Source organism: Pieris brassicae, chromosome 1 (assembly GCF_905147105.1).
Source record: "Pieris brassicae chromosome 1, ilPieBrab1.1, whole genome shotgun sequence".
Lineage (NCBI taxonomy): Eukaryota > Metazoa > Arthropoda > Insecta > Lepidoptera > Pieridae > Pieris > Pieris brassicae.
The window spans coordinates 13,793,747-13,805,770 of NC_059665.1; the positions used below are offsets into that span (position 1 = coordinate 13,793,747).

A 12,024-nucleotide genomic window follows, 5' to 3' on the forward strand; every position below is an offset into this window, starting at 1 on the left:
TATTTCAAAAATAAGAAATATCTTTGATATACCAGCCTTTATTTTAAATAATTTATATATATTTGATAGATTTTCATGCTCTGTCGGTAGTGAAAAGTCTTTAGATAGGTGTGATGATATTATATTGAGCTCCTGCTGTAATTGGCTGGGGGTCAACAGATGAATATTAAATTTTCCATGAAATGCGTCGGTAATTGTATCTAATAAGTATCCTTGAATCGTCTTAAGCTTACTCAGCAAATTATTTGCTGTCATGGCTGATAGTGTAAATTCATTAAATAAAGAATTGTTTTGTAAGTCTGATTATATGAACTATGAAAGACTCAATTTCATTAATCTTTTTTGTGACTATTTTATGTTGTTTTTCCATGATAAGCTCAGCTCTCTTAATGAGATTGAACTCAGCTTCAGCGACTCAGATCATCAGTGGCTGCAGCATCTTACGCCTGAAGATATGGAGACTATCATAATTGGCTTTAGTATTTAATTCGTTCGACACTTTTGTCCTTATAGGTAACAAACGTGTCACTTAGTTTTAGAACCCATACAGATTGTTTGTTAGTCCCCCTAATTAGGATAGTTTTGGCCACAGTTAAGGCCATGTTTTAAACGATTCAAGAACGAGAGAAGATTGTGTATTTGCGTGTTGTTGGCACTAGACTGTAAGTGCGTGTTCCTATTTCACCATGCCGCCTGCTGATATCATGTGGAACATGGTTGATTGCAGCTCCTTACAAACGTTGTGTAATACAAAAAAAAGTTGGCGATTAAAAGGAGGGGCGAAGAGTTTATTGCCAGTTCTTCTCTTCCGTTCTACGCCCTTGATTTGAGAACTGGCAGTAAATGCAAAATTAGAAGCATTTAATGTATATATTTTTTTTTTGACGTTCACGCTACCGACTTTTTGAGTCTAATAATGCGATTCGCGCGAGTTTGATAATTCGCACATAGACCGAAAGTCTATTAGTATACAGCCGGGTTTGAACCTCAGGGGTGAGATTTGAACGATAATAGTCACTAGGTCAACACTGCACTAAAATAATAATAAGAAATAGTCAAATTTGTCCCAGTTTACAGCTGCCTGTTGACTGACGAGAAAACTCATAATTTTTGCCATTAATTATTACAGTAATATAGTGAATAAGAGTAATTCCTCCTTTGAACTCTTTGGAGTAGAGACTCTTAGGTTGACCTTTGCACTTGAACCCTTGAGGGTTCAAGTGCAAAGTCGCTAATTAAAGATTTAAGTTGGCGCCTGATTGATAGTAGGTACCCCAGAGCTGGTGCCTCCTTTGCTCAAAGAATAAGTATCACAATACTGCGAGGAAATGCTGTCAGCGTTTAAGGACCAAACTTATTACATTTTTTCTAATTTTTATTATTACTATGTAGGATAAGAAAATTGTGAAAACTGTAATATATTTGATTGTTATAATTATTAATAAGTAATTATAACTAATATAAAATGTTATTCATAGAAACCATAAAAATATTTTAACGGAAAAGCCCAATTCTTATTGATTGCCATTGGATCAAAAAATTCAATTAACCCACTAACATCAATCTTCACGAAACAATATATGAACAAAAATTTCTTTATAACTATAAGATACTTCCTGTTTTGTGTTCATCAATCATTTGCAATTTCCTAAGTCGCGATAATCCCTTTTGGATTTTTCTTAGCTACGGTCTGGAAAGTTTTTGGTTTTTTAATTCTATTTATTTAACGGTTGATGATTTAAGTGTTTATTTCAATTTCAAAACTTCTATATAATCCTTTTTATTATGTAAATTGGATCGATAGAAAATTGGCATGGATTCATTCCATTTTAAGGTTTATATATTTTAATTTAACTGGACATCCACGCACATATACGCATAAATATAGCTATAAGATAGTGATGTTATTGTATTTATAATTTCTTCTAACGTTTATGTTTACCATTATTGTCATACATTTTAGAAGTGTTAACTTATAATATAATATACCTTAGATATAGCATTATGTATAATGTGGTGAATTGAATAAATAAATAAATATATTTTTACTGATTAAAATGATAGCGACGGTAGCGTGATACAATTTTATATTTATATTTTATAATGTTGTTATTTTTTCTCATGTAAGTGTTTTTAATGAGAATAAATTTCTATATACCTAAAAGATACAACCCTCGTTCATAAAGAACGAACTTAATGAGTTGCAGAATCAGTTACCATTCTTCCAGAATAATTACCAGTTAAAATTCTTTAGCTACCATCACACTGAGTTCAACCAGCGTCGTTATCCTAAGTATGATGTCCCATAAACTTAACGGTTGATAGACTCTTCTATAAAATTGCTAATGGCCGATATGTCATGTAAGTATAAAACATTGTTAATTAAAATAATACATCTATAAATAAAAAAGATTGTGTGCGTGTACTAGTGCACACACGTAAGAAGTGAAACTTCTTTATGACTTTATTTTTCGAAAAATGATCTACTATATGCAACTTTACAGAAATTGGTTAAATAAAGTTTAATAAAAGGCTTTTATTCTTCTCTTCATAGACAAATGAATACAAATAATACAATTATTTCATTTTACCTTATTACTAACATTATTACAGAATTTCATCAATTGTAATAGAATCATTACTGTCATTGTTATCGTTATTATATATTTTAGTTATTAATGGTTTCGAATCTCTTCGAATCAACCGTGGTAAGGACACGAAAAAGGTGCGTAACGGAAAAATGTGACGCGAAACCGAAAATGTGACGGTAATTTTTTTCCAACATCGATAAAGAAGTTTCACTTCAAAAGTTTACAATAAAATATTAACAATCGCGTCCATCGGTATAAATATCAAAAGACATCGTCGGGTAATCCTTCACAGCGCTGGCTCAATCCAAAATTGTTTATATCGGTTTTACTTGCATCTTATCAGTTTTTATTTGCAAACAGCATTCGATCGGTTGTAAATCGGAGTATCTCATAAAACATTTAAATGATGTCCATAAAACGACAAAGAGGCAAATATAACTTTAAAAAATAACGCATATTTCGAATGACGCTTAAATTGTTAATATACGTTCAATAGTATATATATATAATTTCCAATTATACAATAAAAAAGTAGTATAAATATATCTTTTTAAGAAAATGAATAACACTAATTATTTTTCCTATTTTCATAGCTAATTATTTTGCAAGAATATTGCCTGTGGAAGTGCAGGTAAGGGCTCCTCCGGCAGGCAGGTGAGGATCTACAGGTATCTCAGTCTTGGGTGAGTTGCATCCAGCTCGAGCCAGCCGTTTTAATAATGTAATTATGATCTATAGTCTAGTCTAGTCTAGTCTGACTGTCTTGCTACATGCCTTGTCCATCTCCTTTTAAGCTTTAGAGCATAGTTTAGGGGGTCAGTAGCTTTAGTAACGCTTCTTATGTGTCCAATTTTATGATTTTTTTAAATGTTGTGTACGCTTCGTTCTAGGCCCCTTTCTGATTTTTCTTTTTATCTTTTCTGTATATTTCTAAGTCTAGGAAGCATATGTTAGACATGGCAAGAGACAGCTTGACATGGTTTTAAGTATAGCCGACATATTGCTTTTAAAAATTTCCTTTAGACTCCAGAGTTTGTTCCAAGTATGTTCAATTTCTAAATAATTTTAATTCTATACTATACAAACTAGAAAGCAGGTGGATGTTAGTTTTGTTATACACTTCAACGTTAGTTATTGTTATTTCCTTATTTCATGTTCTGCAGTATTTCCTATACAATAAAATAATTTAATAAAAACAATGACGTAATTCTCAGGTATAATTGGAGTGATATTGATCAAGCACTCGGTAGGCGATTGTGATAGGATTGCGATCAATTTACTCAATAACAACCGCTTCTGTTTCAATAACAAGTATTTATGAGATATAATTTAGTTTACTTGGAGTAAAGTTATTTTAAGTAAAATATATTTCATATTTTCTTTTAAATCTGGTGCATTGAACCATCGACGCGTATTAAAAAATTGTTACCATATGTACAACAAACATACTTCTTTAATTGAATAAGTTTGAGAGAGCTTTCAGCAATAATATTAGCAGGAGTCCTTATAAGTTTTACTTATACAACCTTTTTTCTGGGTCCTAAACTAGGAAAGACGAATCGAGTCTAACGTCAAAATTGCTCCATAGACAATGCGAAAGTTTGAAGCATATTTTGTAACATTATTTCACATTCATAGTCAATAAAAAATTATACGATGAAAAATGTTACACTTTTAATGGAACTGGTTTCTTCAATTTATGACCACTATGTTCGCTTTAATCGATAGCACACGCTTTTGATTGCGAGTCCAATGAAAGCTATGGAAACGGAAATTGGAAATCCGTTCTATTAGAACTAGTATCGTGTTTGTCTTGGTCTGAATGAATTGACACGTTCAAGTTGTTCAATGACTGGCGGTTTTGTTTTTCTTCTTAACTTCCAGTTTTAGTTTGTAGCTAATTGTTCGGAAACAAAGGCAGTGATAATGAAAAATAAAGTAGTATTACTATTAATCCATATGAAAACATTAATAAGCGTACAGTATAAAATTACTTAGAAATATTTATTAAAAATTATAATCTTCATACGTCAGTCATAAAACGATCACGGATTTAACGCACCGCCAGTAAATAATGTCTCATTTATTTATTTGCTCATCACTATTACTAGAGCTCCTCACTGAATAATATCTAAACAAATACATTATACACGAAAGCCAAAACCGGAATATACATTCAAACATAAACACACATTCACTTGTCTCATTTTACTATCTTGGAGCTTAATTTCGTCGGAGACTCTTTCTGATCAAAACATAATGTATCTGTATTTTTTAAATTTACAAGTTACGCCGTCTTATTACAAGCATTTTGGCGGGCTTGTGAGACAGTGAGTGACTGTAAAACAATTATCAGGAATAACTTATACAAAAAAAATCAATTTGTAACTTAAATTTATGGAGCTTTTATAGTAAATATGAAATTATTGACGCAAAACATAAATTAAAATAATTTTAGCAATCTTGACAAAATATTGTCTTTGGTTTACATAGCTTTTACACATTGAAAGAAATAATTTTTTAACCGGATTAAAGCTATTTGTATTATTATAAACTTATAATTATTTTACACGGTCACCTTAACCACGCACGCTGTAAAGCACGCGAAACGTCGGAAAATTTTAAATTTAAAATTATGTAAAACAATTATAAGTTTATAATAATACATTAGCTTTAATCCGGTTAAAAAATTGTTTTCTTTCAATCTTGACAAAAGTCGTGGTGAGGCCACGGGTAAGTATGTAAAGCGGAAAACTCTTGCGTTCCATTGTGATAATATTTTCCAATGTTTTACACTCACTCAATTCTCTGGCTCTGCAATAAAAAATGAGTCTTGGACGAAACGGTGAACTTCCGCCTCGTAACACAACTGCCTGATCTACTAAATATCCAACCATTGAAACCAAAAAACCAACAACCTGGACATAGGCCTCATGTGTGAAGTGTGTAGTAATAAAAAGAGAGTTCGAAGTCCTAAACTGAAGAACTACATAAATAATCTTACAAAAACCCAACTCTTAAATATATTGAAGTATTTTTATTGGATGCTGAGGTATAGAGAATTCCCTCAAGTTTCCTCACTTTGCTGACGTAAGCACTACACCATAACTCAAGCGTAGTCCTTCGGGACCCTGTTATTTCGTATTGAACTTGTGTCAATTTTGTTAGTTCTGTTTTTGCAACCTTGACAAATGGGTGAACTAAAATTCTTTGAAAAAAAAAGTTTATTGTCTTACCAGTGACTGTATCGCCTTATTTAATGTAATTCAACATAAAACATAAATCAGTGGCGCTACAACCTTTTTACGCCTAGGCCTCAAATTTCTATCTGTTTCATGATCATTTCTCAATGTAATAGGCAAGTAGGTAATCAGCCTCATGTACACACGCCGTCGACTTTTTGAGTCTATAGGCAAGGCGGTTTCTACACGATGTTTTCCTTCGCCGTTCGAACGAATGTTAAATGCGCACATAGACAAAGCTACTATTTCCGGTTTGTGTTTCAAAGTCAAAATCGACAATTGTCATCCTTCTTTGACTGACACCGATTTAGCGCAAACATGAGGTATGGTAGTGATAAATAAGCCCTTTGGTTTTTTATACATTCATAAATTGTATTAAAACAATCTCGATAGTGTACAATTATATTCTTTAAAGCTAACAGATACATAACCATACATAAGTCAATTACAATATTTTGTTAGCCAGCGTCGCAACCTCTAAAAACGATTAGACAGTCGACATTTATCTTCGAACGAAGAACATTTGATAAAATATAAATATGAAAATAAATGATATATTATAAATGAACATCGCTCCAACAACCGCCACCGATCTTAACTGAAGTGTTAGTAAAAATCTGTGAAAATAGAATTTGGTGATGAACCTCGATGTAACATATAGAGACAGATTTTGAATGTTACTCATATATGCGGGTTCAAGAAGATAAAACTTGGAAAACTACTTAGGAACTATTGCACTGAGATGAAACTTATCCTAACTTCATATCGCCCGCATCGTATTTGATTTTATTCATACTCCTATTAATAAATCGATATTATATATACTCTATCTATAAAGAATAGTGATCCTACGTTTTTTTATATAATAGGTCGTAATCGGGGAAGAGGATCACCTCAAGTGATGCCGTCTATGGACACTCATTGCCAGAAGGCTCGCTAGTGAGTTGCCGGCCAAAATATTATAAACAAATGTGTGAACAGTGGCTCTACGACCTTTTAGGTCTGGGTAGATATCTGTATCTTTTTCGTCATCAATTGTTTTTTTTTTCTAATAGACAAGTAGGTGTCCTCTGTGCCTGTCACAAGCCGTGGACGTAGGCATTCTTCAAGATGTTTTCCTTCACCGTACGAGCGAGTGTTAAATGTGCACAGCCAGAATTTGAATTTATGACTTCACAGAATAGCTTTTATCACTAGGCCAACACAAATTATATTAGTTACGTATGACATATTATTTTAGTTAAATTTTAAATTTGTTGCGCAATTTTGCGTGTTTACAGCTTGCGGCAGAAGATTAATGATGCGAAATATGGTTGCATTTAATGCAATTTCTCAAGTCCTTTAATTTTCATTACAATTATGTAATGTATATTTTACTGTATTTTTTATGATTGAAGTGATTTATTCCGTTACGAGTCATATTTTTCTTGTCGGTTCATTCGAAGATATTCGAAGCCATTAATAAAAAAAATATATAATAACGATAACAATTATAATAATAATTCTATTACAATTAATAAAATTCTGTAATAATCTTAGTAGTAATAAGGTAAAATGAAATAATTGTATTATTTGTATTCATGTCTATCATAATAAAAGCCTTTTGTTAGTAAATAAATATAATAAATTTCAATTTCTGTAAAGTTTCGTTTTTCGAAAAAAAGGTCATAAAGAAGTTTCACTTCTTACGTGTGTACACGCACCAAATTTTTTATGTTTACCATAATTATCATATATTTTAGAAATGATATCTTGTAGCATATACTGTACTTTGACTTGTACTTTGTTGTGTGTGAAGTTTAATAAATTAATATAAACTGTTACCTTTCAATTTTTCCACATTACACTTTACGTCTATTTTGCATTTTTTAACCACACACTACTGTATTGTATTGGAGTCATATTTTTTATCCTTATCAGCAGAAATGTGAATTTTCCGGAAATTTTAGTAAGTGCGCGAAAACAGAAGAAAAATCGGCATGATAGGTCTCTTTGTCAGAGTGAAGGAAACATCGCTCATAGGGCTTTTCCTGTTCAGTGGTTCCTGACTTACTGTAATTACAGTAGGTTATCTGTAACCGTTTCACATTGTAAAATGTCCTAAAGGGTAAAAAAAAACGAAGAACAAGCCGTCAGAGATGATTTAAGTTTTAAAATTAAAACTTCCTGGTCATTTTGTCTGCTTTCATTTATTTTACAGCACATAAGTATTGAACGAGGTTGGTATACTTTGACAGGGACCACACTTTTGAAATTTGTTTTAGTTAACAACAAGTGTAGGAAACAAAGGGTATATCAGAATTATAAAACTACAACCGTCACAAACAAAATAATACTCGTAAGCTTAAAAAGAGTATAAAGAATATTTATAGCGCTAAATAATCTGCGTCATAAGCACATACTCGTACGTACCCACACTTTCACACGATCACACAACGCATCCGAATTCTGTGTCGTTAAATGTATTTAATCATTTCAATTGATTTTTTCCTTTCATAAATGTTTGAAACTTTTCGTATATATTATGTATTCCATTTTTTGATATCTTCAGTATAATTGTTTTTTGGTTTTATATAATTTATGTTAGCTGAAGGGTTACAAAATAAATTTAAAACTACTGCAAAATCTGTAATAATCTACTGTATTTCTTGGATTGAACTGGATCTGACACAAGCACTTGCGGACTGGAGGCACTTTTTCCCTTCGGACCATTTAACCCTATTTTCTCACGCGACCTCACACGTTGACGAGGCACCGTTAAGCAACGAATTAATGGACTTTGACCCATATCTATTCCCGAGTTGTACATAAAGCGTTTTCATTCTTACTATATTTAATCTGCCAGCGCGCTTGGTTATTTATCTATGTCATTGTAACAAATGTCTAAAGCATGAAATGAGCAGGTTTTAGTTTACGTTCTGTTTTGTCCATGGGCGGCAGAATCATTTAACATCAGGTGAGTCTTACCAGTTGCAGTCAGTATTTTTTTAAAGACTTCGTTTAGCATTTGTTTCTTGAATAGCATTTGTTTCCTTTTGCTTACGAAGTTTTCTATTGTGTGCATACGTAATTTCTCTTGAAAATATAAGTGTTTGTAATTACAGAAGTTTCCTTTCTTACCTGCTGTCTGGCTGTTATAACTGAAAGTTAATTAGCAGGTGCTCGCCTCTCACACGCCTATGTTTGTTGAACTCTTCCGCCACACAAATATAATAAAGATACAAAAATTCGTAAGCTTGTACAGAATGTGTACAAAAGCTTCTGGACTTTACATACATTTTACTCCCTTACTTGATTAAAATTAAAAAAAAACAAATGTAAAAAAATACTGTATTTAATGTAAGGTAAGTTTTTCTAAATAATGATATATTATGGTAAAATTGTTTACGACGTGCGTGATAAAAACACATTAACCATAAAAAACTCAAAAAGGAACTCTCCGGCGGGGAATCGAACCCCGGTCTCCCGCGTGACAGGCGGGGATACTGACCACTATACTACCGAAGACTTGAAACCAATTGTGAAATTACTCTATATATTTGCTTATAAAGATGATAACTATGTAGTAGTAGTACTGTTAAGTAATTTTCACTTACATTTGCACCACGTCATTGTTGTCCAAAATTAAACTATGAAACAAGAAAGTAATTTTATACATATGTAGTAGGTACTGATTAATTAAATAGTAGAAGATATGCCCATCTCCTACCTCCTATGTAGTGTGTACTGCACCGGAGGTTTTTGAGTGTAACATGCCGTTGAGGTCCGGGTAGAATTTGACAGCCACCCCGGAGCCTTAACGCTGCCTGTAACGCGGCTTTGTAGGAACTACTCGAGGTGGTTTTAGTGGGTATTGTTCACGTAGTCTCTGAATAGCAGAGATTTTGGCGTAGGTCGAGTCCCACATACCCCTGCAACCTTTGAAGGCAGGGGATGTGCAAATACATTTCCACCGCGGATATCTAAAAAAAAGTATTAATTACTTAGTCAAAATATACTATATATATTTTGTGTAGTGCACTTTCTGACCAAATCTATATAATATATTTGGTCATATAGTAGATAATTTTTCGAAAAATAAGGTCATAAAGAAGTTTCACTTCTTACGTGTGTACACTAGTCCACGCACACATTTTTGCAATAGGTAACGGCAAATATTAGTTTAATAGATTTTTGTTCATTATAATGATTACAGGTACAGTCATCTGGCACATTTTTGTTGAGCCCGTCACGATGCATTCCTCAATCGTAAAAGCGTTAAATGCGTGACTAAAATTCCATTACACAGCTGGGGTCCAAACCCACGGCCTTAGAGTCGAGAATCATTGGTATGTGATTGTATTACCATACTCGCATTTATAACAGAAATTTCCGCTTTGTACGTCACAATCAGAGTTTGTCAACAGAAACAGTACAAATAATGTGAACAATGTTTAGCAAAGCTTTTAAACAATCACGAGTTCGAACAATATTTCACTGTTTAACACGTCACGACCTAAAATAGTTTTGAAGTTCATTTCATACTAGGTGTACATGACAATTGACAGCGCTCAGTAAGGAGGCATTAAACAGGTATTAGAAAGAAAGTGTTATTATGTTAATTATTTAGTTAGTCAAAAGCGAAAGATTTATTTCTCAATTATTGCATTATTATTTAGTTATGACAATGACGAAGCCACTCAGTCATTGGGGAATTAAACACTTCTAGGATGTCTTAATTCACTATAATTTACTTTACTGATTTTACGTGAAGTATATAACTTCAAACTTGTACAAAGGAATAGTCCGAGCGCATGTGTCACAACCTCTTTTATAATCACAACTTCCCTTTTCTTTTTTTTTATGGGAGGCAAACGGGCAAAAGGCTCACCCGATGTTAAGCGATACCGCCGCCCATGGACACTCACATTGCCAGGATAACAGAACAAAGAAAGACTTTTCTAAGGCAATTATTTTAATTGTATTTTAAATTACGAAAACTATCCAATCTTATGCAATAGATTCTACGTGGCCCTATATATGACAGCAATACTATTACATTTTTAATAATAATTCAAATCACGATGCCTAGCCTAACCAATGATATCTGACTTATACCAAGAGTACATTTGTTTTACTATACACGCTTTTATTCACGCGAGTAATCAATGATGTTGAGAATGGTTAATACAGCTGCGAACTCACCATTAATAGATCGTAAAAAAGTACAAATCGCTAGTAGGGAAATCAGAATTTAAAAACGGAATACATTTACTAAATCCTTATTCATATAAATATTATGAATATTATAATATCTTGTAATATTTATTATAGTACATATAATAAATATTGATGAGAAATTAAACACCGTCGAACATAATACAAAAAACTTAGCCCAAAACAAATAAAACTCTTAGGGGGATCGATTTTCAAGGAAGCCTTTGAAGAATATATTAATCAATATCAAAATTTAAAGATCTTTGTCATCGTCTTCTGGATATCACCGCCCAATCAGCACTGGTCTTTTTGTACCCAACTTAACTTAAGTACTTCGTTGTTGCCTTCTCTGAAATAATTCAGTTCTATTACATGATTCGAATTTTTAAAAACTTCTTCAGAGTCTATCTACGTTCGCTTCGAAACATATTTTTGGAATTCAGCATCTATTGGCTTTGGAGCGATGAGGGATAAGTGTAGCGCTTCCAACGTTTCTCTCATCTTCTCACAAATATGAGAAGATGAGATATGATACTTATGAGAAGATGAGTACTGATGAGCACTGATCAACCCTTAGACCTTATTCTAGAAAAAGGAAATTGCGCATTTAACAGATGCGAGAAATTTGTAATAGGCATCCGATCCAGACTTGAGTTGCGTTTTTGGAGCTCAAAAGCTAAGGACGATGGCAATGGTCGGATGAGATCCTCCTAGGGATCTCATCTCAAGTCTTTTATAGAGATCTAACAGGAAGGGGTTTGGTATGGGATGATACTTGTGTATGGTATGGGACATGTTAGTCCCGTCTCACCTCCCTCGGACAAGCATTCAAAGCTGGCGTGGCCAACTTCCGTGGTCAACCGTGGATCTTCCAACTTACTTTTAGTTTTGTTCCCTTTGGAATTGATACTCTTGAGCCGCTCATTAAAGATTTAAGTTGGCGCATGGTAACTAGTACTAGTACCGGAGACCCCAGAGCGAAAAACTGCTCAGAG

General features: G+C 33.1%; 1 non-coding gene across 1 annotated transcript; it reads right to left on the bottom strand.

Annotated features, from left to right (window-relative positions):
* Positions 1-9,268: 9,268 nt before the first annotated feature.
* Positions 9,269-9,340, bottom strand: Trnad-guc. Its single transcript has one exon. It is a non-coding gene; the product is annotated as a tRNA-Asp (tRNA).
* Between the last annotated feature and the right edge of the window lie 2,684 nt (positions 9,341-12,024).